The sequence below is a fragment of the Crocodylus siamensis genome, chromosome 3, assembly GCF_052110815.1.
Source record: "Crocodylus siamensis isolate JL-2025a chromosome 3, ASM5211081v1, whole genome shotgun sequence".
Classification (NCBI taxonomy): domain Eukaryota; kingdom Metazoa; phylum Chordata; order Crocodylia; family Crocodylidae; genus Crocodylus; species Crocodylus siamensis.
This window is the reverse complement of record NC_143397.1, coordinates 50,839,833-50,866,703: the sequence shown is the minus strand read 5'-3', so window position 1 is coordinate 50,866,703 and position 26,871 is coordinate 50,839,833. Positions and strand designations below refer to the sequence as shown.

Sequence of the window (26,871 nt, the reverse complement as noted above, 5' to 3'; positions counted from 1 at the left end):
TTCTCATTAAGAAACTCGGGGGCTGTGGTGTAGACACCCACACAGTTAAATGGGTCACCAGCTGGCTGGAGGGCCGCACCCAGAGGGTGGTAGTGGATGGGTCCTTCTCAACCTGGAAGGACGTGGGCAGTGGGGTTCCGCAGGGCTCGGTCCTCGGGCCCGCGCTGTTCAACATCTTCATCAGTGATTTGGACAAGGGGGTAAAAAAGCACCCTGTTCAACTTTGCTGATGACACTAAGATGTGGGGGGACGTGGGCACATTGGAAGGATGCAACAGGCTACAGTCAGACCTCGACAGGTTACAAGGGTGGGCGGACGAGAATAGGATGGGTTTCAACACAGACAAGTGCAAGGTGATGCACCTGGGGAGGAACAACCGGCACCATACCTACAGGTTGGGGAACTCCCCTCTTATCAGCACGGAGGCGGAAAGGGATCTGGGGGTCATCATTGACTCCAAGATGAACATGGGCTGGCAGTGTGGGGATGCAGTCAGGAAGGCCAACCGCACCTTGGCATGCATCCACAGATGCATCTCGAGCAGGTCCAAAGAGGTGATCCTCCCCCTCTATGCAGCACTGGTCACGCCGCAGTTGGAGTACTGTGTTCGATTCTGGGTGCCACACTTCAAGAGGGATGTCGACAGCATGGAGAGGGTCCAGCGGAGGCAACTCGTATGATATGGGGACAACAGGGCAGGCCCTATGAGGACAGGCTGAGGGACCTGAACCTGTTCAGCCTCCAAAAGAGAAGGCTGAGGGGGGATCTTGTGGCCTGTTATAAATTAGTCAGGGGGGATCAGCAGGCATTGGGGGAGTCACCCTTCCCCCAAGCACCACCAGGAGTGACCAGGAATAATGGTCACAAGCTGGCAGAGGGCAGGTTTAGGTTAGATATCAGGAGGCGCTACTTCACAGTCAGGGCGGCTAGGGTCTGGAACCAACTTCCAAGAGAAGTGGTGCAGGCTCCTACCCTGGAGGTGTTTAAGAGGAGGTTAGATGAACATCTTGCTGGGGTCGTTTGACCCCAGTATTCTTTCCTGCCATGGCGGGGGGGTCGGACTAGATGATCTGCTCAGGTCCCTTCCGACCCTAGAAACTATGAAACTATGAAAAGCTTACAGTCAAAGGATAAAGCAAAAGACAGCGATGGAAGAAAAATGATTGATTAGCACCAGTGTAACCAGCTTTTATGTCAATGTAAACAATGGAGAGGACTCATGATATACACCCCATACCAGCACAACTTACTTGAATCTAGTATAAAATTAACTTGAGAAAAGTCAGGGGTACAAGTATAAATGTCATGTGTCTGCAGCATGAACACCTCGTGCCTCCTGAGGCTGGGGGGTCACAGCAACTGGCCGCCAGCTGCGGTGGTGACAGCAGGGGCGTGGCAGCAGTGACCAGTGATCACCCGCAGGCATCTGCGGTGATGTCAGCAGTGAGGGTGGGCTGAGCAGGAACTGCCCGCAGGAGGCTGCAGCATTGTTGGCAGTGAGGGGCAGGTGGTGGTGAGTGCCGAGTGGCAATCAGCAACCGCCTGCAGATGCCACTGGCAGCGTTGGTGGAGGTGGGAGGGTGGCGAGGGGCAGCTGCCTGCAGATGCTGCTGGCAGTGGTGGCAGCAGCCAATCTCAGGGGGTGCGCATGTACCCCCTACACATCGCCAGTAGTGTGCAGATATTCCAGAGTAGCTAGTTGCTACAGGCAACCAAATTATTCCCTGGTTCCCTGGCACCTAAAAGCATGGCATTGTAATTATGCCTACAGTGAACACATATCCCCGCTGCCTCCTTTCTGTCCGCTCCAGGTAAAACGTGATCTACACCTCTTGGAGTCATAATCACTTGTAGATATCACATGAACAAAGTCTTCTGGACATACAGTATGGTGGTTTTACATCTTCTGTTTAGCACACAGGGTAACAAAACTAACTGAAGTAATATTCAGACAATGTAGAGATGTCCTGCCTGCTTTGTCTTGTGTATATGAAAATGTTTTTTTCCACAAATTAACAGTCAAAGTATAAGGTAGATAGTACACCGTGTTTCAACTCCAGTAAAGCTTGTAGAACTTCATTGACTTCAATGGGGTCAGGATTTCACCCTTAGCATTTATGTTGGCATTCAACCTCTTGAAAAATTTCCATAGTAAAAATGGATTTTCTTTACTGTCCCTATGTTCATCTCTTTGACTTTCAGTATAAAATCTAAGTTTCTTTTCAAACTAATCAAGGAGGTGGCAGACAAAAAACACAAAGTATTGCTTCTTGAAGCTGGTATCAGCTGTAGTGACATAGTGCCATAGTGCACTTTTGCTTGTCCAGAGTGACTTTGGAATGACAGAAAACCGGATTTTCACTTACTTTGTACTTGCTCTGTAGGATGCTCATTGAGCATCGTATCACATTAATTGCGTGTAGCTACTCAGGAAAATGAAGTTCATTCTAATGTTGAATTAAATTGTCTTTATTTGTTGACTTGTTGTCAGGCATACAGTGGCTGCAAACACTTTTCACATCTGTTTCAAAGTAAATCCCATTCAAATTTGTTGAGAGTAGCAATTATCCTGGCTGCCATTATTTGCCGTTTTCTTAGTAGCAGTTGATTTTTTCTTTCCAAGGGATTCTAAGAAGAGGTCCCCCAAGTTCAGTCCTTCAGTATCCTGAGGAGGATGCAGAAAAGAGAGACTCCTGCTGAGACATACATCCTGAACGTATACACTCCATCCAGATAATACATGAACCATATTGAACCTGCTCTCTATCCTCTTCCGCAAAGGGAGCTGAAAGGAGCTAAAGCCTAAAAGGAGGGGAAATAAGGTCTTGTGAGAACCCTACTGTGTAGCACCCACTTGAGTAAGAAAACCAGTACCCTTCCTATTGGTACAAATACAATCTGGTTCAGTCTCTGAATTCTTGAACATTTCATTCACCTCTCAGGATAAGTAACAGAATAGAATTGAGCCCCTGCTCCCACCTACCCCCACACTCTGCCCCCTGCTAAAAAGCAGGATTAATTTTTGGTGAGGAAACTTCAACACATTTTGCTGCAAATTTTATGAACTAGTATGTTTCTATACAACTTTAAAAAATCCAAGCAATCCAAAACTTTTGCTTCATAGAAATAAAAGAATAACTGCTTTGAGAGAATAAATATTGTGTTACTTTTAACTCTGCTAGTTAACAGGAAATTACAATGCAACTCTAAGCAGTTTGGCAAACACTTGGTTTTAAACATCCAATTACTTTGGATTTATTTGTTGTTTGCCAGTCAATGTGATAGCAATGAATTCATGTTATATACATGTGGCTGTCATGTGTATCTCCTTAAGAGTTCCACTTTAGTTCTGTGTTCATTAAGATTAGCTAATAGACACTTAGAATCAAATCTTACCCTGAAATAATGCTGAAATATAATGGATTACTCACAGAAATGCATTGGACACCCACATGAATTCTGAATAAATTCACTATGATCAGAGTTTCCACTTCGAATAATAGCAATGGAGGGAGGTAGGAAAGCATTAGAGACTCATTTAACATGGAAACATATTTGAATGCTTAATTCTATGACTTTGACAAAATATGAATAATTAGCCCACAGATTTTGAAACAAAGCCAGGTTGAGAATGAGGGTGGAAGTGTTTGGCTCCAAGTACTTCAGTGAAACAGCATCTCCTGCAGTGATGGTAAGGTAATATTTGTGCATGTTCACATTTAATTTCCTACAGACAGTGAAAAGGTGGGCAACATTTAATTTAAGCATAAGCTCATTTGTGCCTTATTCACTGCAGTGAATGTGATTTTTATACTAATATCGTTTTAGGGACTAATGAATGGAAAAACAATAAGTCATATGAGAATTTGCAGGTTTGAAATCATGTACCAGAATCCATGTGAACCAGGGGAAAATAGCATATTTTGATATATTTTGATATATTACATGTTCCATTAAGGGCATCCTTAAAATATAGCACAACACTATATAAAATTTAATTAAAATATTATTACATTTCTCCTTTTTTCTCCCTACCCAGTGGTGTTACTTGACATCAGATCTCCTGCTTCTCTGGGTTCAGTAGTTCTGTGTTTCATGGCTATATATTTGTTCCTTCTTTACTTGTTTTAATTTATCCAGTTATGAGATATACCTGTGTCATGAAAAAAAAGGGAGTTCATGGTGAGTAAAACTGAAGATAATCAACTATAAACCTAACTAGACAGTTCTAAAGACATTAAAATCCTAAGAAAAAGCTTAGAAAGTTCTAAAACTATTCCAGGTGATTGAGAAACTACTATTCTGAGCAGCATGCAAGTACCAAAAGATTGAATCAATTCAGGCTCAGGCTTTTGAATGTCTGTCCCTAGCCCCAGTGAGCAAGTGAGGTAATTTCAAGTCAGCGAGAGGTCTCCCTTACTCCCCACCCACCCACCCCCATTTTAGATTTAGTAAAACCTATTTGCAGTTTACAGAAGGACACAGCATAGCAAATTATACCCCGTGTAGTTATGCTAAAATCATCACTCACACAACTGTTGGTAGTTTGTTTCTTTAAATATTTGTGCAGATGTTTCTGCTTCTGTAAAATGTGTCACAAGACACACATACACATCTCCTGAGTATAAGGTACCTGAAAACAAAGAAAGCTACAACAATCCTCATTTGTTAATAAGGATCATTTACAAAACAGGTGGTAGTGTTCAGCAAAGGGATTAAAAAAAGGTGTTAATCAAATTCACAGTAGCATGCTTGTGCTGAAAAACAGCAGGAAAATGCTAGTAGGTGACTGGGACTGCTGTGTGTTGTTAGGTGATTTTTACCTTTGATTAATTGCATTTCTAAGGAATATTTTTAAAAATCTCATACAGTAGAACTGAGCTGCACATTTCCTTGCAGTACATTTCAATTAAAATGTAACCAATTTCAGTGTCCTGATTCTCTGTAATTATTTCCCTTTTTCAATTACATGTTACAGTTAGACCATACTAAATATGTGGAATGTTAAGCAGTGTTCAAGTTAGAATGTGCTATGAGCAGTTGCACGTCAAGGGTTAATAACATTTCTTGCCTGCACAGCTCTGGCTTACAGCTGGAGGGCTAGCAAACTGGGGTGTAGCTAGGAGTCAGCACTCCCTGCTCGGGGGCGGGGGGCCTGGGAACATTGCATCCTGGGTTGCTGGAGGACTGCAAATTGTGCACTTCATCTCTGTGAAGCAGACTGAAGTTACATGAACTAGGTAGCACAGCCCAGCGTTAACCCTTGTTTATATAATGTAACTCTGAGACTCTCAGAGGGCACTCAGTATGAGTTAACAAGTATTAACATGAGAATGCTGACATTTTAAGTGCCCTTAGTATGGTCTAAGTGTAACACATAACTTCACTCTAACTGTCCACCACCTTCAGTAAAGTCAAGAGTTTTAAATTACTGGTAGTTTTGTGTTAAGACAGATCCTCCAAACATGAGAATTTAGAACTTGGCAATTCCAGTGTTCATCCTACCATATTAGTTTATTTCTTACCCATTAATTGAAGAGGCCTGTAGGTTTCCACATTTAATACCTAAAATTTCTGGCTACTAGGCCCACAAACATGTTACAGCAATTCAGCTGTTTATCACATGGTTGTCTTTCTTTTCCTCCTGTGCCCTCCAATATATCAGCTGTTTTCTGCCAAAAGTCATAATAGCCGTCATTCCTGCCAGAGCTGGAAATGAAAAGTGTAGTTCAGTTGGCCTCATTGATTCTTCTTCAGATACCTGGCTTGACTTCTCATAGCAAAGGACAGGAAGACAGAAAGGCTGACCCTATTCTAATTTCTCACTGAGGTCTCCAGAACATCAGATTCAATGACTGATCCTGGTGACACATTTAATCATCATTTGTGGAGGCACAGTTTCTTCTTGGTGACTGACAGGAGATTCTGCCTCTGCCAGTGTTCATTCACAATAGCACGAAATGCGGAAGCCAATAGCCTATTAATTCAGTTGTCTCCTGAGCAAAAATGGGGCACACATATTTGTGGTTAAGGTCTGAAGGAAATCCATATTAGGAATAGAAAACACTTGACAAGTTAAAATAGTGCAGGAGCAAGGAAAAATATGATAGAAAGAGAACAGGCAATCAGAATGGGCATTGTTATTAATATTGTTGTTTGATTTATACTTACATGGCAAGTGCAAGTCTTCTATCTTGTGCAGATATGATCAACAGTACTTTGCTTCTTTTGCAGATGGACAAGCCAAGGCACAGAAGGCCTGATTTTATTCCACCTATTAAGCCCATAAGTGGATTTAGGCACCTAAATGCAATTCTGTTCCACTCTGTTCAAGTCCTGAAAATGTTTTAATGCATTTGCTTTTTAACATACCAACATTTGACCACTAAGACTGAGTCAAAAAGCAGTGAGGGGAAGGAAGATCCTGCTTTGAGAAACTCAGGTGGGGTGGAGAATAGCAGTTAGGCATATAAATCCACTTATATACTTACTAGGTCGAATAAGTGTAGCCCAGAGAGCTTACTACATAGTAGCTGAGCCAGAAATACAACTGAGAAGCCTCCATTCCCAGTCGCACACTCTGACAGCAACAGAAGACTACATAACCAGACTGGCCATTCGACAAAAAAAGAAAAAAGTATACATTTTTTTTTTAGCCCTAGCTGCTCACATATGTTGAGAATCTGTTCACAGATATTCACTGCCTTTGCTTCTTCCTTTCCTCCCCTGGTGTGCTCAACAGCCCGTGTCTGATTTTAAAAAAACATCAGGGAATTTTTTTGTGTTAAGAAAAATGCATGTCTTTCTCATATTAAAAATGGAACCCAGGAGAGACCAGACCATAAGACAGTAAGAGTTTGAACATCACAAAAGGTCTGAATAATTAACGTTTGGGTGGGATGACTTTTAGCAGCACATTGACCTAAGTATCATTAATATTTCAAGACTTTTTTTTAAACAAGGAAAAGGAAACACAAATAAAATGTTTGACGTGTTTATAACATTCATCACATAATTTCATAGGCATATTTTCATGATGGTAACAACCAGTGGCCAACCAGATTTACAGTCATATTAAAATTACCTGTCTATGAAGCTGTAAAACAAAGAAGCCTACTTGCACACGTATAAGAACACCCAGAGCACATTCGCAGTCCACAAAGCAACAGAAAGGAAAGGTGAAGCAAACTATCATGAATACAAGAAAGGCTCTCCATTAAAATCAAGCCTTAAAAAAAAGTAAGGTGAGGTGCTGCTTTCAAGGTTTGTATCCTTCCTCTCCATGTTGTACACACTATCTTTCTGAGGTTAGCCGAGGAAGTTACTTCTGAAATTTATCTACTACTTTATGATTTAAAAAGCATTAAATCCTTGTTCTGAAGCATTTTGTTTAGTTGCTTTTTCCCTAGTCTGCATTAATAATCCATAAACTATTATTCAAAGGTACACATCACATACATATGCATTGGCTTCATATGTAATCCCCACTCAGTTGTGTGTAAATATTCTGCTGCAGCCTCAGTTTTCTCAGTTAAGCATTATATTATAGGTTTAAAAAGTCTGTCTTCCTTAAGTGGATGTTTTTATGAATATCTAAAAAAAAAAAAGCCAAAATAATAACACATAAACTTAAAGCCTTTGCTACCTGGACCCATTCCACAGAGTAGCTAATTCAGATCTTGACTCTTATGTTGGCACCAGACAGAGCAGAGGTGCTTATTATAATTGGCACAGGATACAATAACATCACAGTGTATAAGGAGCTTTGGAAAAAAAGAGGGCCCGAATAGCAAACAGACAATGATCCTTTCTTAGAAAAGTCCATTTCTTTCTTAAATGGTGTAATTGTGGCAGGTTCCCTTCCCACTTTAAGAGAGAAATTAACTTGGTGAGGCACCTTCCTATACTCTTCTACCCTGCTTCCCCTTTTCTTGTTTTTCTTACCTTTCTCCCTCCCGCAGTGAAAAGAGCAGTATGGAGCTTCCCTCCAGAGACCCTCCACCTCAAACTGCCATATGGGTTTAATGTATAATGCATGAGAAGCAGCATGAACTGCAGCTGATTCAAAAGAGGAGCCGCAGAGGTTGGGCTCAGGAGGCATTCTTCAATAATAATTAGAAAATCAAACAGCATTTTACTGTTGTTCTAGTCATTTCATTGCAGTTTAATAACCCAGCCTCAAACACTTCCAGGGAGCAACATATTTTTTATTTACTAACCTTCTCTGTACAATTACTGGCCAAGTACATTTATTCCTTGCTGTTAGCTAAACGTACATTTTCTTAGCGTTCCATGTGTTTATTTGCCTTTATTTTGTGGTGTAGTCATTTTGTGACAGAAACGCATCTATACAAGCTTTTATACATTATGGTTCAAACCAAGGTAACCCCATAGGTTTTCAGATAAGGCAAAATAATTTAGGGTTCAGCTTTAGATAATATTTAGCTAATTTCATAATATATTTCATAATCATTATACATTATATATAATGCTATCACTGTAACAAAAGCTGTTATTATGCTTGAAGAAATTACGCAAGCTTTTCTTTTGTTCTTCATTGCCTTCTCCCATTGCAAGGGAAACAACAAAAATGAATTAAGACTTTTATATCATTGTTAGCAATGGGAGTTATTGCCCATCCAAAGTTCCTGAGCATGTATTCTCTTAGCCCTACCCATATGTCATGAAGTAAAGTGAGCACCCATAGGTGCTCATGCTGAGCTGCAGTCCTTGTGTAAGGCTCATGTTGGGATTTGTTATCTGTTTGAAAATAGAGGTGGAGGATTATAAGCCAGTGAGTCTGGGGTGTACAGAAGCATTCAGGATAGTCATCAGCCTCACACATGCCAATATTGGTGATTACGAATCAGTGTGTAGTGACCCCATACGATTCAGGAGGCTTTTGAAGCTACTCTCAGTTGCTCAGTTATTCCACTGTGAGGGAAAAAAACAGAAGGAAAATGGAAGTGTTAGGTAAATGAAATAAAGCAACTTATAGAAGGGGCTTTATAGAGACACATGAGTAAAATCTTGGCCCCATTGAATGCAATGGCAATTTTTATCATTGATTTACATGGACCTATACTTTCACCCACTGAAAGCAGGAAAACAGCTTCACAGCACTCCTGAAAAGGCAATGAATTCTATTTTAATGGCTCAATGGTTAATCCATCAGAAATCTGGATTGTAAAGCAAATAAAATGTTCCAACTTAGATACAGTAACTTCTGGGATGAGATCAGCCCTTTGCTTTTTGTAAAGTGCCCATCAAGATGGGTCACCAGATCTGGTTAAAGCATTTAGGAACAATTTTCATATGAATAAGAAACAACAACAGTCGTAAAAACTTCATTCTGCTAAAATAACGGCTGAGGAAAATCACCAACAGCTAGAAAGAGATCACTGATATCTTTGGGGAATTTTATGTAAATGGGAAAAAAATGGGAGTTGGCAGTAAGCTTTTTCGGGACCAATTAGACTTTCCTGTTTTAGGCAAATCCTAAGTGCCTCTCAATAGATTGCATTCCCAAGCCTCTGCTCTGTCTCATAATTTGGGTAGTCGCTCTCTCACTAGTTCCGTGATAATTCCCTGAGGCACACTAGGTTTATATGCTGATGATACTCTCTGACTCCTCACACCTCTGTTGTCCCTTAATTGTATTGCTTGAAGGCCTGAGTTGATGGAAAATGTTTACAGCAGGGATTCAAACAGTGGGAACTCCTAGAAGGGAGAAATGTATTATTAGAGAAAGCAATACAAGAGAAAAGGAAATGTTCTACAAAGCAAACAAAAGAACACCATGTACCGCACCCCTGGCATCCCTTTTCCCCCAAACCCTGAGGCTCTGGAACAGCAATTGCTATGTTAAATTTTGATCTTAGCTGTCTTTCTAGGTGATTCTGTCACAAGCAGTATCAGCCCTGCTTTTCTCCAGGTGCTGTGCTGGCTTTTGGGCGTGGCTGGAAGGTGCAGCCCAAAACAACACCAGTATCTAAAGCTGAAATAGTAATTTGAGTGCTTCTTAGCAGCAGACAACATGCCAGATATTCTACATTTAAATTCAGGACTGTTGAGCCATGTAAATTGCAATATCCGGCACACAAGCTGGCCTTCTCTTGGGCAATTCTGCGCACGTAACTAATTAGATGGCTGCAGGAGCATTCCCTGGGGCACTCACAAAAGGTGGCACAATATACTTGGAATCGTAGTCATAGAACAGTAGGGCTGGAAGGGACCTTTAGAGGTCATCTAGTCCAACCACCCCAACCAGAAGCAGGATCATCCTGAACCAAACCATCCTATTCAAATCCATTGTCTAAAACCTATTAGTAAAACTACAGTCAGTCCTGCTACAATCATAAGACACAACACCCTAACCTACAGGTAGCTCAGTACTACTTTTGCCCCATTGCCCCATTTCAAAAATAGGCATAACAAAAACAGGAACTGTGAAGCATCAACTTTTGGGGAGAATATTACAATTAATAGCGAAAGGTTCCTCATGCATATAACAAAAAAGAGAACAAAGGAAAGAGGACATTGGATTACTCTGCAGTGAGGATGGAGTAGAGACAAATCTAGGTATACTCCCAAAACTCAATGAATATTTTGTCTCTGTTTTCAGTTAGGATGATAACTTGAACCTAGCAGCAGAAGGAAAATGGCTAATGAGTATAATGTTATGGAAACAGAAATTACACATCTGCAGTGGAAGCAAAATGCACTTAAGTCTGAACAATCTCCTGGACTTCTGAAAGAACTGGCACCTGGAATCACAGGTCCAGAAGCAAGGCATCGTAACAAATCTGTCAACTCAAGAGTGACACCAAAACTACCAAATGTTGCACAAATATTTAAGAGGAGGAAAAAGTGATCCAAGCAAATACAAGTCCATTAGTCTACAGCGTGCAAGGACTGAGAACAAATTTTAAAGGATATAATAATTCAAAACATTTAGATGAATGATTAATTAAATGAAATGCAATATAGGTCAAATGTAGATCATACTAAATTAACCTGCTGTCTTTCACTGATAAAAGAATAGACTCAGGTAATGCATTACATGTCATTTACCTGGATTTTAGTAATGCATGATAGGTTCCTATGTGGCAAATTAAGATGGAGAAGTTGGGGATCAGTAAAAGGCTTGAAAGGGTGGTAAGGAAATAGTTGAAAAGGAGGTAAAAATAGGTATTGTTGAAAGGACAAGTACAGGGCTGCAAGGAAGTTGTTAATGGAGTCCACCAAGTAGCTTCCTGGGGCTGATGTTTAATATTTTTTATTAAATAAGATTGTTTTATTAATTATCAGAACACAACAAGTATTAGTTTCTGAAACAAAAAGTTCGGGGAGGATTGTTATATTAGGCAGGAAGAGCTGGAGGAATAGAAAAGGGATAAAATTCAATACGACAAAATGTAAGGTTATGCACAGAGGGACTACCAAGAATTGTTATTATAAGCTAGAAGTTCATCATTTGCAAATGACCATAAAAGAAAAGACCTAGGCAGATATGGATCCAGGGGGTGGGTGCAGTGGCACAACTACACCAGCCTTTTCTGACCATGCCACAAGAGCAGCAGCTGGGGATTTAATACATGCCAATATTGTATACAGTGTTATGTAATACATACTTCCTTCCTTTTCTCTCCATGCCCAAACACATGCCCCCTCCCATCCCTTTCCCCTCTCTTATTTCTCCCTTTCCAGCCTGCCACTGCCCCTATCCACACTGTTCTGGAGGCAAAGGGAGCTCCTGCCTGCTCAAGCAGGGGTGCCCTGGGACTGGGTTTGGCCCAGGACTGCAGTAGTGGGGCTAGCAGTGGGTGGGCACAATCCACTCCCCGCTCCACCTACTCCCCTTAGGCATTCCCCACCAGCCCAGAAGCATGTGTGGGGAGAGGCAAAAACATGCCCATCCACCGCTGCTGCCGTGGTCCCAGGCTGCTGTTCCTGTAGTGTGGTCTGCTCACCAAGTGGCAGAGGGGGAGAGGAGAGTAGGAGCCTGGGCTTCAGCCACTCCTGCAGCACTAGTCACTGCTCCCATGCCCCCCTTCACAAAATCCTAGATCTGTTTCTGGACCTGGGAATACTAACTGGCAACAGGATGACTATGAGTCACAGATACAATGTGGCTACACAGAAAGTAAAAGAGGTTTTAGGATGCATCAGGGCCAGCGGGTTTCCAACAGGGATAGGGAAATACATATTCAGTAGCATAACCAGTAGTGAGCAACCAGGGCACAAGCACCGATTAAAAGGGGGTGTGGGCAGTGTGGACTGGTATGGCAAGTGTGGAGGGGGCAGGGCTCAGGACAGCACTTGGAGAGGGGCTGGGGTCCGGGTGGTACTCTCTGTGAATTCAGGGAAGTACTGCTGAATTCAGTGCTGTGATTTCCTTGTGGCAACATGATTTGGTGACACCTCCCTCCACAACAATGGCATCTTCTACAGGGATGAAGGCCACTGGGGTTTGTGCCTTCAGTGCAAATTTTAACACTTACTCCTTGATAATACTATGGCAGGTTCTGCTGAAGCCTTGTTTGCAAAACTGTGATTCTCTTGAGTCTTGCTTCTGTCAGTTTCCTTCAAAACCATTCTAGTGTGTCCTCTCCTCTCTTTTCTTTTTGTTTAACTCTCTCTTATTTAGCCATATTAACTAAATAAAAGCAATCAGCTTCCATCTGAAGTTACACTTTTGTGCTAGAATAAAAACTTCACTCCCTAAAAGGCCTACTCTGCAGTGCCTCATATTAGAATAAGAAACCTCTACAAGTGAAGGTGGAGCCCAATCCTATTTTCATGATCCTTCTGTGAGATTCCTAATTTAAAAAAGAACAACTCAGTAAGCAAAATGGTGCACCAGTGTGCAATTTCTAGGCCATGAAACATATGGGGCTTCCAGTCCATTGCCAATACTCATTAGTAACAAGCACGCCATACCCTTAAGAATCTAAAAAGTGTGCACTAGTATAGAGTATGCTGAACACATAGCCAGGCTCAGATTTTATATACCAAGTATGCATATAGTAATAAAGTAACTGCAGAGCTGGGAAATTTAAGGCATTTCTGTTGCATAAAACCATTTGATCTGAAAGTTTTAGTAGACCGCAGTTTTTTGCAGAATCAATGCTATGGTCTTTCAGTGCAAAAGGCATATGAGTAAAATAAGAAGGACAAGCATGTGCAGTGCTGGATCTTTCCTGAAGTTCTTTATGAGGGAAATATTGGAGAGAGTAGAAGTATAAAATTTTTTTGAAACGGCTGTTGTCCATCTCAAACATTTTCTCATATTTAACAACCAAACCTAAATGGTAAAAGCAGCAAAGTACCATCTATTTTATATTATAGCAAAGACACAGATTGTGAAATATAAATGAATGTATGAGAGATATGGACAAAAGATGGACAAGAGAATCTGAGTACTTGCATCTAACAACAATGACAATAATTATCTTTAATATTTCATAGATTTCATAGACATTAGGACTGGAAGGGACCTTGGAAGATTATCATGTCTAGCCCCCTGCCCCAAGGGAAGGAAGTCAGCTGAGGTCATAGGATCCCAGCAAGAAAAACATCCAGGTTTCTCTTGAAGGCGTTCAAAGTTGGTTTGAACCACCTCTGGCAGCAAGCTATCCTGGACCTTGGGGGCTTGGACAGTAAAGAAGTTCTTCCTTATGTCTAGCCTGAAATGATCTTGCAGGAGTTTATAACCATTCGATCTTGTCATCCCTTGGGGCGCTCTGGTGAACAAATGTTCCCCCAGATCCTGGTGGTCACCCCTGATAAACTTGTAGGTGGCCATCAGATTGCCCCTGAGCCTGCGCTTTTCCAGGCTGAAGAGTCCCATAGCTCTCAGCCTGTCATCATAAGGTCTGTTTTCCTGACCTCTGATCATGTGCGTGGCTCTTCTCTGCACCCTCTCAAGCTTCTCCACATCCTTTTTGAATTGTGGAGCCCAAAACTGGAAGCAGTACTCCAGCTGTGGCCTCACCGAGGCTGAGTGCAATGGGAGAATGACGTCCTGGGATTTGCTTGTGAAGCATCAGATGCAAGCCAGCATTTTGCTCACTTTACTAGCTTCAGCATCACATTGAAGGCTCATGTTCATCTTGTGGTCAATCTTGACTTCCAAGTCCCTCTTGTCCATAGTGCTAGTCAGTGTAACACTGCTGAACCTATAGACATGCTGCAGGTTTTTTCTTCCCAAGGTGGAAAACCTTGCATTTTTTGGTGTTAAACACCATCAGGTTCTCATTCGCCTATTTCCTGAGCCTGTCCAGGTCAGCCTGGATTACCCCCCCTATCCTCAGGCGTGGATGCTTTACCCCAAAGTTTGTTATCATCGGTGAACTTGGCCAGTCTGCTTCTGACTCCAATGTCCACACCATTAATGAACATGTTGAACAATATGGGTCCAAGGACTGAGCCTTGGGGGACCCCACTGGTCAAAGGGTACCATGATGATTGACTTTTGTCAGCTACCACCCTCTGGGTCCATGGAGCCAGTTCCCTAGCCAGTGGATCACGGTGGACCCGAGGCAACAGTTGGCCAGTTTTGCCAAGAGATGATCATGCGATACCAGATTGAAGGCTTGTTTAAAGTCAAGATATATGACATCAATCTCTTCCCCCTTGTCCAGGTGATAGGTCACCTGGTCATAAAAGGAAGTGAGATTGGTCAAGCACGACCTACCTGCAATAAACCCATGCTGGCTATCCCTCAGGGTGTTGCCATGGGCCAGTCCGTTAAGAATGGCCACTATGATAATCTTTTCGAAGACCTTCCCCGGGATAGAGGTCAGGCTGATGGGCCTGTAGTTTGGCAGATCCACTTCCCTCTCTTTCTTTAGAATAGGCACCACATTGGCCTTCTTCCAATCATTGGACACTTCACCAGAGTGCCAGGAGCTCTCAAAGTTCCATGCCAGGGGCTGAGCTATGATGCAGGCCAGCTCCTTGAGTACTCTGGGATGTAAATTGTCAGGGCTGGCTGACTTGAAGGTGTCCAGCATCTAAAAGTGTTCCTTCACGAGGTCAGCATTGATGGAGGGCAAGGAACCACTTTCACTCAGATGCCCCTGTCCCGTAATGAGCAGGGGTGTCTCATGGGACTTGTGAAAGACCAACACAAAGTACCCATTTAGTAAGTTGGCTTTTTCCTGGTGTCGGTCATCAGTTCTCCCTTCTGGTTTAGCAGGGGTCCAATGTTGCCCTTGCTTTTCCTCCAGCTCCCCACATATCTAAAAAAGGACTTTTTATTGTCCTTGATACTTGTAGCCAGTTGGAATTCCATTGCAGCCTTGGCTTTTCTGGTTCACTCCCTGCAGGTCCGGACCAGTGCAGCATATTCCTCTTTGGAGGTGGATCCCATCCTCCATCCTTTGTAGGTCTGTCTTTTTAGTTGCAGGAGGACTGCTGGGTCCTTGTTAACCCAAGGGGGCTGCTGTGCCCTCTTGCTGCCTTTCCTTCAAGACAGAATAGGCTTAGCTTGTGCATCCAGGATTGCTCCCTTGAGGAGCAACCACTCTTCCTGAACTCCTCTCCCCTTGGGGTTGTGATCCCTTAGGGCCTCACCAACAAGCCTCCTGAGCTTGTCAAAGTCAGCCCTCCTGAAGTCGAGGACCTCTGTACTGCTGACTGACTTGACAGCTTTTCAGCGGATGATGAAGATTTCATAGTTTCATAGTAGCTAGGTTCAGGAGGGACCTGAACAGATCATCTAGCCTGACCCCCTACCACAGGCAGGAATGAATTCTGGGTTCACAGGACCCTAGACAGGTGATCATCGAATCTCCTTTTGAATTTGCCTAAGGTAAGGGCGAGGACCACTTCCCTGGGAAGTTGGTTCTGGATTTTGGCCATCCTAACTGTAAAATATTGCCTTCTGATCTCTAACTTAAACCTATTCTCCACCAACTTATTACCATTGGTCCTTGTCACTCCAGGTCATGCTGGGGAGAAAAGGGCTCTACCTATTTACTGTTGATCAACCCTGATGAGTTTGTAAGCAGCCACCAGGTCTCCCCTCAGCCTCCTCTTGTTGAGGCTGAACAGGTTCAGGTCCCTCAGTCTCTTCTCATAGGGCCTGTCCTGCTGCCCTCTCACCAAGCGGGTGGCCCTCCTCTGAACCCTCTCCAAGCTGGCCACATCCCTTTTGAAGTGTGGTATCCAGTACTAGATGCAGTACTCCAATTGCAGCCTGACCAAAATTGCTTAGAGAGGGAGTATCACCTCTCTGGACCGGATGGAGATGCACCTTTGGATGCATGACAAGGTATGGCTGGCCTTGCTGGCTGCAGTCTGGCATTGGCAGCTTATATTCATCTTGGAGTCAATAATGACTCCAAGATCCCTTTCTGCCTTTGTGCTTTCAAGAGGGGAAATCCCCAGCCTGTATGTATGCTGTGGATTCCTTTTCCCAAGGCGCAGCACCCTGCATTTGTCTATGTTGAACCCCATCCTATTCTCATCTGCCCACTTTTGTAGTCTGTATAAATCTAGTTGCAGCCTCTCTCTCCTTTCAAGTGTGTCCACCTCACCCCACATCTTAGTGTCATCAGCAAACTTGGACAGTGTGCTTTCCACCCCCTTGTGCAAGTCGCTGATGAAGATGTTAAACAGTGCAGGCCTGAGGACTGAGCCCTGTGGTACCCCACTGCTCACATCTCACCAGGTTGAATACAACCTATCCACCACTATTCTCTGGGTGCACCCCATCGGCCACTTTTTCTTCAGCTCGTGGTCACTGTTACCCATCTTCCCTTCAATCATTAGGTCACTGATTAGGTTGTGCCTGGTTGCCAGTACAGGTCAAGCAGCACTTTGCCTCTTGTTGGCCCGTAGACTTCTAGAGTCAGATAGAGCTCATCCACACACATGAGGAAGCTTTGCAACCATTCAGATTTGGCCAAACACTCTTCCCACGTGATGTCCAGGTAGTTGAAGTCTCCCATGACAACCATGGACTGGGAGCATGCAGCCTCAGCCAATTCCCTGGTGAAGTCCTGGTCAATCTCTTGATTCTGGTGGGGAGGTCTATACTTGACTCCCACCATTGTATCTCTTGTGCCATGTTCCCCATGGATTTTAACCCAGAGGGTCTCTAGTTGTCCACCCTGGGTGCCGATGTTGGCTTGTAGGGGTACATAGCCCTCCTTGACATAGAGAGCTGCAGCTCCGCCCCTTTTGTCCACTCAGTCCCTCCTGTACAGGGTATAGCCATTTATACCCATGGTCCAGTCATGGGTGGAGTCCCACCAGGTCTCCATTAACCCTATGACATTGTAATTGTCTGTGTTGAGCAGGAGGACAAGTTCCTCCTGTATATTCCCCAGGCTCCTGGCATTGGTGTACAGGCATGCAAGTGTCCTTGGGGGCCCTTGCCTTACCTGCAGCTCATTCTAGGGCTGGGGTAGAGGTGGGATCCCTTAAGTGCCTTGACCTGCTGGCTGTGCAAGGGTTGCTCAGTGGGCCAGCAGTGGCGGTAGTCCCCCTGCCCCCAGCGGGCTTAGTTTAAACCCTGGTGGAGCAGGTCATTAATGGCATTGCTGTTTGCATGCTCAGTGGCGTATTCTGCTTTAAATGATTCTGGTACTTACCAAGACAAAACACCTCCAAGGTGTTTTAGTTTGCTACCCAACAAAGTGCAACAGTGCAGAGGGTGCTGTAAGTTGACATGCTTGGGGCTTGGTGGGCCCTGTGCAGCTCAGGGGCTGTGGGACCTTGCAGCAGCCCATGCATGTAGGTTCCACTGAAAAAGAAAAAAAAGTGGCAAGCTTGCTCAGGGACCACTCAGCCCATTAGCAGCTGCCCCTTCTCACTCCCCACCACCGAAAAGGCATGTAAGGATCAGGTCCTGACCCTTGTGTACACACCACAGGGGTTTAGTTTTGTTTAATTCTCCCTAAATTGAAACAGTATTTTTAGAAACCCACCATTTCAACTGAGGGAGAACTAAATCAAATTAAACCCCCGTGGTGTGTACAAGAAGCCAAGAATTCCAAATTTAACAAGAAGGAGAGCAAGACCATTGGCAGAACTTCCTAAATACAGGTATATGCCACAAACCTACTGATATATAACACTAACTACCATTGATTGCCCTCCGGGAAGCATGGCACCAACTTGATGAAATATAAGAACTAATATGAGTAATAATAACAATAATAAGAATATTTTGCATTTCTATAGCATCTCAAATGCTACAGTGATTCATGGATATGCAGACAAAGGACATGTGCAGAAGTTCCTGGTACCCAATCTATAATCACACAGCTTGAGGGGATGGGTGGGCAGGATTGGGGAAGAACTGGTGGGTCCATGGGGGGCCTCAGAGGGGTGATGGCAAGTCTGAGGGGGGGATGCTGGTGAGTCAAAAATAGCATAGTCGGGGTGGCTGGGGCTGGGGGAGGAAAAGTGTGGCCCTAGGGCAAGCAGCTGGGCTTTCCCAGCTGGATTGTGGCTAGTGTGGCCCTTGGTTTCAGTGAAGTCTGTGACTGAATCTAGATCAAAGGTATGCTTGCTGGTAACCACCCAATGATACTGTTGCTATTTTAAAAATGAAAAAACTGAATCATGAGAGGAGAGGAAGTGACTTCATTGAGGTCAGTGGCAGCACTATAACTAGAACTCAGATCTGCAGACTCCCAATCCATTGCAACCCCTGGGCTGTACACTGAATGGGCTACATACTATGGGAGTTCCCCAGGACTAACCTCTCCTCATCTCACAGTCACCCCACCATGCAGGCAGTGTGAGCCCCTCCACATACACTGCTGCAACAGGCAGCATGATCCGCCCCCTCCTTCGTCCTGCCATTGCCATCATGTCTGCAGCGTTCTCACTGGGCCCACTTCTCCTGTGCAACCCTGCCCCAGAGACCCTGGCTAGTGCAGCAGCAGGAGCAATGGTGGGCGTGATGGCTTAGGAGGAGCCCATAAGCCTCATGTTAATCCCTCCTGCACCTAGCAGTCTATAGGCCACCTGCTGAACAGCTCTGCTTCAGCTAAAGACATCTCTTCCCAGCAGCACCGCTCAGGTTTTTAAGCACTTTGGACTTTGTTTCGCTATTTGAATACTTACAGCAGCATACATGTACTCTAGGATACAAATAATAATGTAGTATTGTTAATGAAAAGAAGTGAACAAATACTAAAACAGTAAACCTCTCAGTAAACACCTTCCACCAAGCTTTTAGACAGCTAGGTCTTGGGTCCAGCAAGTATTTAAACTCATGCTTCAATAAAAACAGACAATTAATGAGACCTAAATTCAAATGACTACTTATGCGCTTTTGGTAGCCTGGAGCTCCAAATAAATGTATTGTATCCAGCTGGAGCAGTTTATATTGTATTTGTGAAAGGTCCTCAGTGATTCTTCCCAGGTACCTTGAAACTCAGACCAAACACGCCTGAAAACTGTCAGCTACAAACAAACAAGTAAAGCAAAGGGCAAGATGAAGTAAATGATCAAGGTGGTAACAGTTAAGACAGAAATGAAAAATTGGAGTTGGAATGGTATTTCTAATCATTTAAACATTAGGACTTCCTTCTTCTGTTCTCTGTACTGTGTTCTACCTATGAGATAAGCCAGTCACAAGATATATTCCACTGTGCTCTGTTGAACAAGTCCCTTGTATGTACAGGAAACTGCTCTGAAATTTGCTTCCAGATGGCAGTTCAGATATTGGATGCACCTCTAAAAAACTGGATTATGACTGGATTGTGGGGAAGACATTGTGCTGTCAACACCATAGGGGTACTGAGGAGATAGTACCTTGGAGAAACTATTTTGCCATGGAAGGTCCTTAAGTACAATATGGGAAAGGAGGTAAAAGGTTTCAACCTGTTCACTTTGTGAGGGAGAGGGTGGACCATCATCTAGCTCTTTTCTACCCCTACCTGTTCACTATTTTGTGTTCTGATAAAATGGTTTAGATCCTAATTAGACTCTACCTGGGTGCATCTACACATGTTATTAGCACGGAGCAATAAACTCCAGCACATATCACACCAGAATTTATTGCTCCCAGAAAGTGTGTTTACACGTGTGTCTGGGACATCATCATGCCAGGGCAAAGCAGCCCCAGCTGGCAGGGGACCCAGGACATCATCCTGCCAGCCTGGGGCTGCTTCAACCAGCTTAATGTGCTGTCGAGGGGTTGGGGAGGGCACAAGGGTGCTCCGATGTGGGGCTTGTTGGCAGGCGGTCCCGTGCCGAAGCACCCTCATGCTCTAGCCAGCCTTGTCAGTGTCTATAAGTGTGTTGCTGTGCACTAAAGAATGCTGTCATAGGATAGTACTTACATTTGTAAGTACTAACCCCTGGTGGAGTTAATTAGTTTCCTGCAGCCTAATAGGGCTGCACATGTAGACATTGAAACTTTAGTGTGGAGTTAATAAGGCATCTCAGCAGTAAACATCTCATGTAGATGCATCCCCTAGATACTGGATGGCCACGGATAATATCACATGAATTTATGGAATTTTCCTTTGGAAGTGCAGTTTTTGCAAGATCCTCTGTGGAGCTCTTTGTGTGCACTGCTTTTCCATGTTGTAACTGATTTGAATGCATCCAAGTATGAAAAGATCAACAGTGAAGTTACAGATTTTCAAGCACTTGAGTGAAAAAGGAACTGGGGAATGCTAAAAACATGAAATAAGACAAAAAGTCACTTAATTCCCCATGAGTATTGTAAAATACTTTTTTGGCTGGCAAACACAACCTTGTTCATTAGTAATTTTGGGAATTTCAATCCAACACATCACTGATGCCTTCCAGTTACGTGATAAATTATGTTCACAAGCCTACCTAGTTTTTTCTTATAGCTGTTGCAAATATCCCTGAGGAATGAGGAATGGGAGATCCCAGCAGGTCCTCATCCTTATTTTCCAGACTTGGAAACAAAGAAACAATTTTAAAATAGAGTGGCTGGAACATTTTCAACAACATGAAATGTCATTGCAATATGCAAAAAAAATATTTGTTTCGGTCCAGACAAAAAGAGAGCAAGAGTTCATCATGGAGGAGTCTAGAAGTTATTGTGAGTGGCAACTACCCATACTTGCACTGTTAGAGATTTTTTTTCCTCACATAATATTTTCTGGTGGGCATATCTATTGTAATACTGGCTTCTGTACTTATTTTCCTGTAAACTTTGGCATACTTATCTTATGCCAATTTAACTCCATTGACTTCAGTGTATTTACAGTGGTATAGCAGCACTTATATATATAATAGAGAGAAAAATAGTCCCAGTGGGACCAAATCTGTTCTCCCTTATACTTGTGTAAATCTGGAGTATTTTCTAGTAGTCAGTGTATCATTGTACTTAGGTTTTATTCAGTGCTCTCTCAGGGAAAAACTGTTATGCAAGACAGAAAACTTCAGAATTTTGGTCTGACTTTAGATATATACTAGTACAGCTGCCAGTAGAAATTTTCCCAGTATTTTTTAAAGTCACTTTGTTGTCTTCATCCATACACTATTTCAAAAGTTTCACCTTTAGAGGCTTTGACCAGTTTGATGAAATTTACTTGAAATGGTAACAACATAAAAAGGAAAAGTGAAGTAAGGCACTGTACTAGAAAAGCTATAAAATAATAAATCATTTCTAATCCTTGCTACCAGTAAAACTTAGGAAAGGAAGCTCAAAGTTGTGTGCGCTCAAAGTTCAATCTTTAATCTTACTGTTCATTATTTATAAAAGCCGACTCTTGGTTAGACCTAAGAGGCCTTTTATCTGTCCACACACTTCTCAGTCTACTCACTGCTTTTGATATAGTTAATTTTCATGCCATACCTTACTCAAATTTGCCTTTGGTTTCCAAGTTTCTTGGCCTTCTTTTTTATTATTCCCATTTCTTCATGTTCCTTGCATATTTCTTTCATATATTCCATCTTCTTTCTTATACTGAAGTATCCCAAATCTCAGCCCCCAGCTCTATGCTCTCTCTCTCTCTGAATTATCTCCAATGGGGTCAGTTATCATCTCTAGGCTGATGAATCGCAAAAGTATCTTTCCATTATCAATCCTTTCACTATTGTTCCAGTGCGGTATCTCTTTCTTGTTCTCTAGCAACACCTTCTGGATGTCTTGTAATCACTGGCACAAATGAAGCAATAGATGGGCTTTCCAAAGGTTCTGCAGGCCCACCTGAAATCCTGTGTTTTGCTAAGATCTGCAGATTGTCCACAAATGTTTGGCCCATTGTTACATTCTATTCCAGGATACGCCGATTTATCCTATTAATGATTATCCATCTTAGTAGTAAATCTTACAGCATGTCCAGCCTTGCCCTGAGCTGACACTGCTGCTGCTGGTTTTGCTGGTGCTGTTACTGGTGTTTGATGGGGTGCGGGGCTCCAATGTGTGTGCATGTGTGTGTGGGGGGGGGGGGCAGCCATGACCTTGTGGCTGCAGAGAAAGGGGCTTCACCTGGGGATTTGGCAGTGGCTCTGGGGGAAAAAATCCTCCAAGCCCATTTTAGAGCTGCTGCAGCTCATGGTCCTGGGGCTTGGACAGAACTGGGGCAGGCCCTGCTAACCCAGGCCTGGAACACAAGGTGTGCTGCTGGCACTGCTTCATCCCAGCAGCTTGCAAGCCCCACTCCCTTCCCTACCCCACCTCCTCTGTTCTGCCTGGGACAGACCCTCATGCCCTCACAAAGCCCTGGAACTCCCATGCTGCCAGAAGCAGGAGTGAGCCTGCCTCCCTCCACTGACTGCCTGACAGATGCCAGGGCATTGGGGGGAGATATGTGCCCAGCAGCAAGTCAGGGGTGGTCCGCCACTCGGCTGCATTTGGCTGCCCTTGGCAGTCTCTAGCATGCTGGGGGAAATGCAGGGGTATCCCCAAGCTGCTAGCCTCAGCCAGTGCAGGCAGCCTTTGTGCACCCCGCTCTGAAAGAGCAAACTTGTGCTCTGTTTGTTCCCAAATGTCCACTTAGAGAAACCCGCATAAATTAGTTTGAATCCACCTCAGGCTTTTTGAATGTTTGTACCTAGCCAAAGGTTTAGCCTGTTGCAAAAGGATGTTAGCTGTGGATGGAGTGGAGACCAAAAGGTCTCCTGATGGGGAGGACAAAGAAGAAGCATACACTTGCCAAGCCTATGTTGCAGCTCTCATGATTTTATAGCAAATGTGCTGAAATATATGATGTGTTTCTTCACAGAAGTCAACCATAATCCCGGTTCATGGTTGTGTGATCACACAAGAATATTAACTTTCATTTTAAGGTAGAAAAAACTTTCTAAACCTTGTCTTCACGGAAAAGCTTTCCAACTTGAACCCTAAAACCTTAACCTCATGGAAAAGCTTTCAAATCTGAACCCTAAATCCCAGGTACCATATTATCTGTAAGCCAGTCTTAAAAGTTCCAAATAAGCAATGAGGTTGGGGATGAAGCTGAAGCCTCTGGAAAGAGAGGGAGAGAGAATAGGGGTAGAAGCTTCATAATTCCTATGGAAAGGAGTGAGGAGAAGGGAGAAAACAAAGAGCTCCCAAATGTCTGTGGAAACAGAAGTTCTACCACAGACACCAAGAGCAAAAGGGGAGGCAGAAGTGTGGAAATTCAGTCAACTGCTCAGTATATAGGGGTAAGAAGTTAAGAGGAGTTGAAGGTTAGAACAAGACAGAAGAGTCAAAACAACTGCAGTAAAGTATAGGAACAATTAAGGAGGGGAAGGGAAAATTGATTGTGTTCCCAAATTCACAGACCGATATTTTCAATTCACAACCCTGAGCCAATGAACTGACAGGTTTCAACATACTTCATAGTTTCCAAAAGATGTGCTTCATTGTCAGTGAAACCAGTGAACTCCATTTTGAAGCAACTTCATTTGCTTCTCACATCATTGCTGGAAACGAATCAGCAGTGTGTTAACAGCCTCGTTCCATTTGTTTGCAAATTCCACAGCAACAGCTGCTTCTCCAGATTATCCAAAGAACTGCTAAACCTTAGGCTGGGTGTTTGCTACATGAAATGACAGATAGCAGACAGGAAAATGTGGAGAATAGTTTAAGTCCCAGATAGTGAGCTGTTACCAGAACTCCATCTCCTTTCCCCTCTATATCTTAAACTGAATTTTGCTGCTTCCCTTTATCTCTATAGCAGGTCAACCTGCCTCAATGGATCCTCCAAATCTTGGCATATACAAAATCCACCTCTGGATCTAAATTTGTGGTTCAGGCATCTCTTCTTTGATTTCAATAGCAGCAGTATTACACTATGATTATCATTTCTAGTGGACAGGTATTTTTAGTTTAGATCTTCATAAACAACATGTAATCAGAATTTGGAGGGGCAGGGCTAGCAGGGCTATAGCTACCCCAAAATTTGCCTAACCCCCTCCCATAGCCACCTCTCCCAGTGCCACCCCTTTAAGACCCCCTGTATCCTCCCTGGGCCACCACCACCCACTCAACGCAGATGAGCCCACCCCAATCCCACCCACAGCCCACAGAGGCACCGTACCTTCAATGGATACTATTAAAAAAATGAATAAATATGTTTGGCCAGAAGATGTACAGTACAGACCCCCCAATTGACCCCCCAATTTTCTGTCTAGCCCCCTCAGCCCATCTTGCCAGGAAGAGGCTGGTGCCACCCCTGACTACTTGGTACCTCTGTTGGCAGCCTGAGCCTCTAGGCTTAAAGGCCAAAGATTTCATTTTACTTTATGTAATAATTATATAGTACCTTTGTTTTAAAACATCAGGAGAGAATAACAAAATGACACAGGAACTGAGAAAAAGTATTAAGATAACAACTGGTGAACAAGGATACCACCAGAGAGTGGAAAACACTGGTTAAGCCTAGATTTCAGCTTCAAGCTTCAGCAATGGCACCATAAAGAAAAATGCCACCATTTCCTCCAGTAACTATTAAAGCATTATTCCTAATGTCACTCTGTGGTGTTCAGTTATGGAATCAGACAAATCAACAAAAACTGTATCATTAAAGAAATTTCAAGAATAGGGCAGGGTAGATGAAATCCCAACTCAATTACATCAAAGTATCCAAAAAAGTCTATCAGCTAGGAAGTGTTCAGCTAAGAAGTATTTAAAGGAAATGACACCAGATACAGAAATGAGATCTTCAGAGGTCACGTGGATATATTCAACATGGAAAATGACCTAAAGATCTGAATAAAATTTATTATGGAATGAGTTAGGACTCAGCAATAATCCAGATTGACTCATCTAGTTTCAGTAATACACAATGTCATAGTCTAGCTGGATTTCTAATTTATCTTTTAATGTTACTTACACTATAGGAAAATGGCAACATGACAGAAAATGAAATGACAGTTGTAATGTACTGTAGAAAAAAGTCCAAGCAGTAACTAAATCTGGAAATCCCAAAGCCAACTTGGAAGTGAGAAGCTATATAAGAGGGTAGGTATGTCTAAGTTACAAAAGGCAACAGATTCAGTTTCCTAAACTATAGGCAAAGAGTAGAAAAGTAATTCTCCCAATTACAGTTTGTTTAAAGAAAGGGACTATTTCAGTCTCTACAAGAAAAAAAAGACACAATCCTACAAATACTACTAACTTTAACTACTTTACCTATACTAGTAGTTCCATTAAATTACCATTAATTTATACAACCATGGATTTTCCTAAAGAATTGGTATCTTTCATGTTGCAGGGTTTTAGGTTGTAGCTCTGTTGGTCTAAGGGCATAGGTAGGCCAAGTTCTTCTGGTAGATGTGTTCTCTTTTATTAGACCAACTGAGTAGCTGAAAAATGTTCTTTGTAAGCTTTTGGGCACACGTACCATTCTTCAGGCATAGGGAATTTCTGCTGTTGTTCTGAGATCTCTAAGGAATAAAAGAACCTAAAAGTGTGAGAAGAGGTCAGTGAGAATGTAAATAGGTGGAAATTAGGAAAATAAAGACTAGAGAAAGGAGGGGGAGGAAACAAGGGAGGAAAAATGCCAAAGGTGAGCAAGGGAGACCCTGTAGTTGAATTCTCCAAGGTAGAAGAGAGGCAGTCTATGAAAAACTAAATAGCTGGAAATTAGGAAGACAAAGGGTAAAGAAGCAAAGGATGAGAGGAAGGGCCAGGGGGAAAATGGTAAGATTAGGCAGGTACCTAGTGAATCAGATGTCAGGCAGGTTGTAATGTGTCATAAACCCAATGTCTATATTACTCCATGATTTTTTGTATCCAATAGATTTATGAAATGAAGTTCATAGGCTTGTCTATGAAAGGTGCTTTGTAATTTCCCGTTGGGCATTAGAACTGAGAGGTCAGAGGGAGTGATTGTCTTGTGAGAAGTGTGCACCCACAGATAATAGAATTTTTTTGTCTTTGATAGATTTTCAGTGAGCGTTCATTCTGGTGTACAGTTGTTGTTTGGTTTCTCCTATATATTTTCCATCAGGGCATTTCCAAATGGAGACCAACCCAACCTTAATCTCAGTAAAAGTCATTGGGATTTTTTCTGCTCAGTTCAATGTAGAAGAATCAATTTACCCCTTGCACCTGCTATTCTCATTGAAATCAGAGAAAGTCACATATGCTTACCATATCATATAGGATTTGGCCTACAGTTAACAGATACATTCTAATTCACTAAAGGCTTGGTTTGACTAGAATTTCTTCTTATACTAAAAAAGAGACAGTGGTTTAACTACATGTAAAGGCGTCATTACTGAAAAGATATTTATTGATAAATGAGTTCTGCCATATGTAATTATTATAACAGGTACTTGTACAGACTCGCAAACAAGCACAAGAAGTTGATGTGCAAGTTTCCTCACAAAACTCCATCACTCCTTTCCTACCCTTTCAATAATTCTAACCTGAATATTCCTTAAAAGTGTGACAAAACAAAACACCTAATAGATTGTGATAGGTT

General features: G+C 42.8%; 1 long non-coding RNA gene across 1 annotated transcript; it reads right to left on the bottom strand.

The window, feature by feature from the left end:
• Nucleotides 1-1,117: 1,117 nt before the first annotated feature.
• On the bottom strand, nucleotides 1,118-7,986 carry LOC149868274 (uncharacterized). Its single transcript, XR_016440962.1, has 4 exons — nucleotides 7,946-7,986; nucleotides 6,173-6,275; nucleotides 4,015-4,154; nucleotides 1,118-2,666 (listed from the first exon to the last, which is right to left on the bottom strand). It is a non-coding gene; the product is annotated as an uncharacterized LOC149868274 (long non-coding RNA).
• Between the last annotated feature and the right edge of the window lie 18,885 nt (nucleotides 7,987-26,871).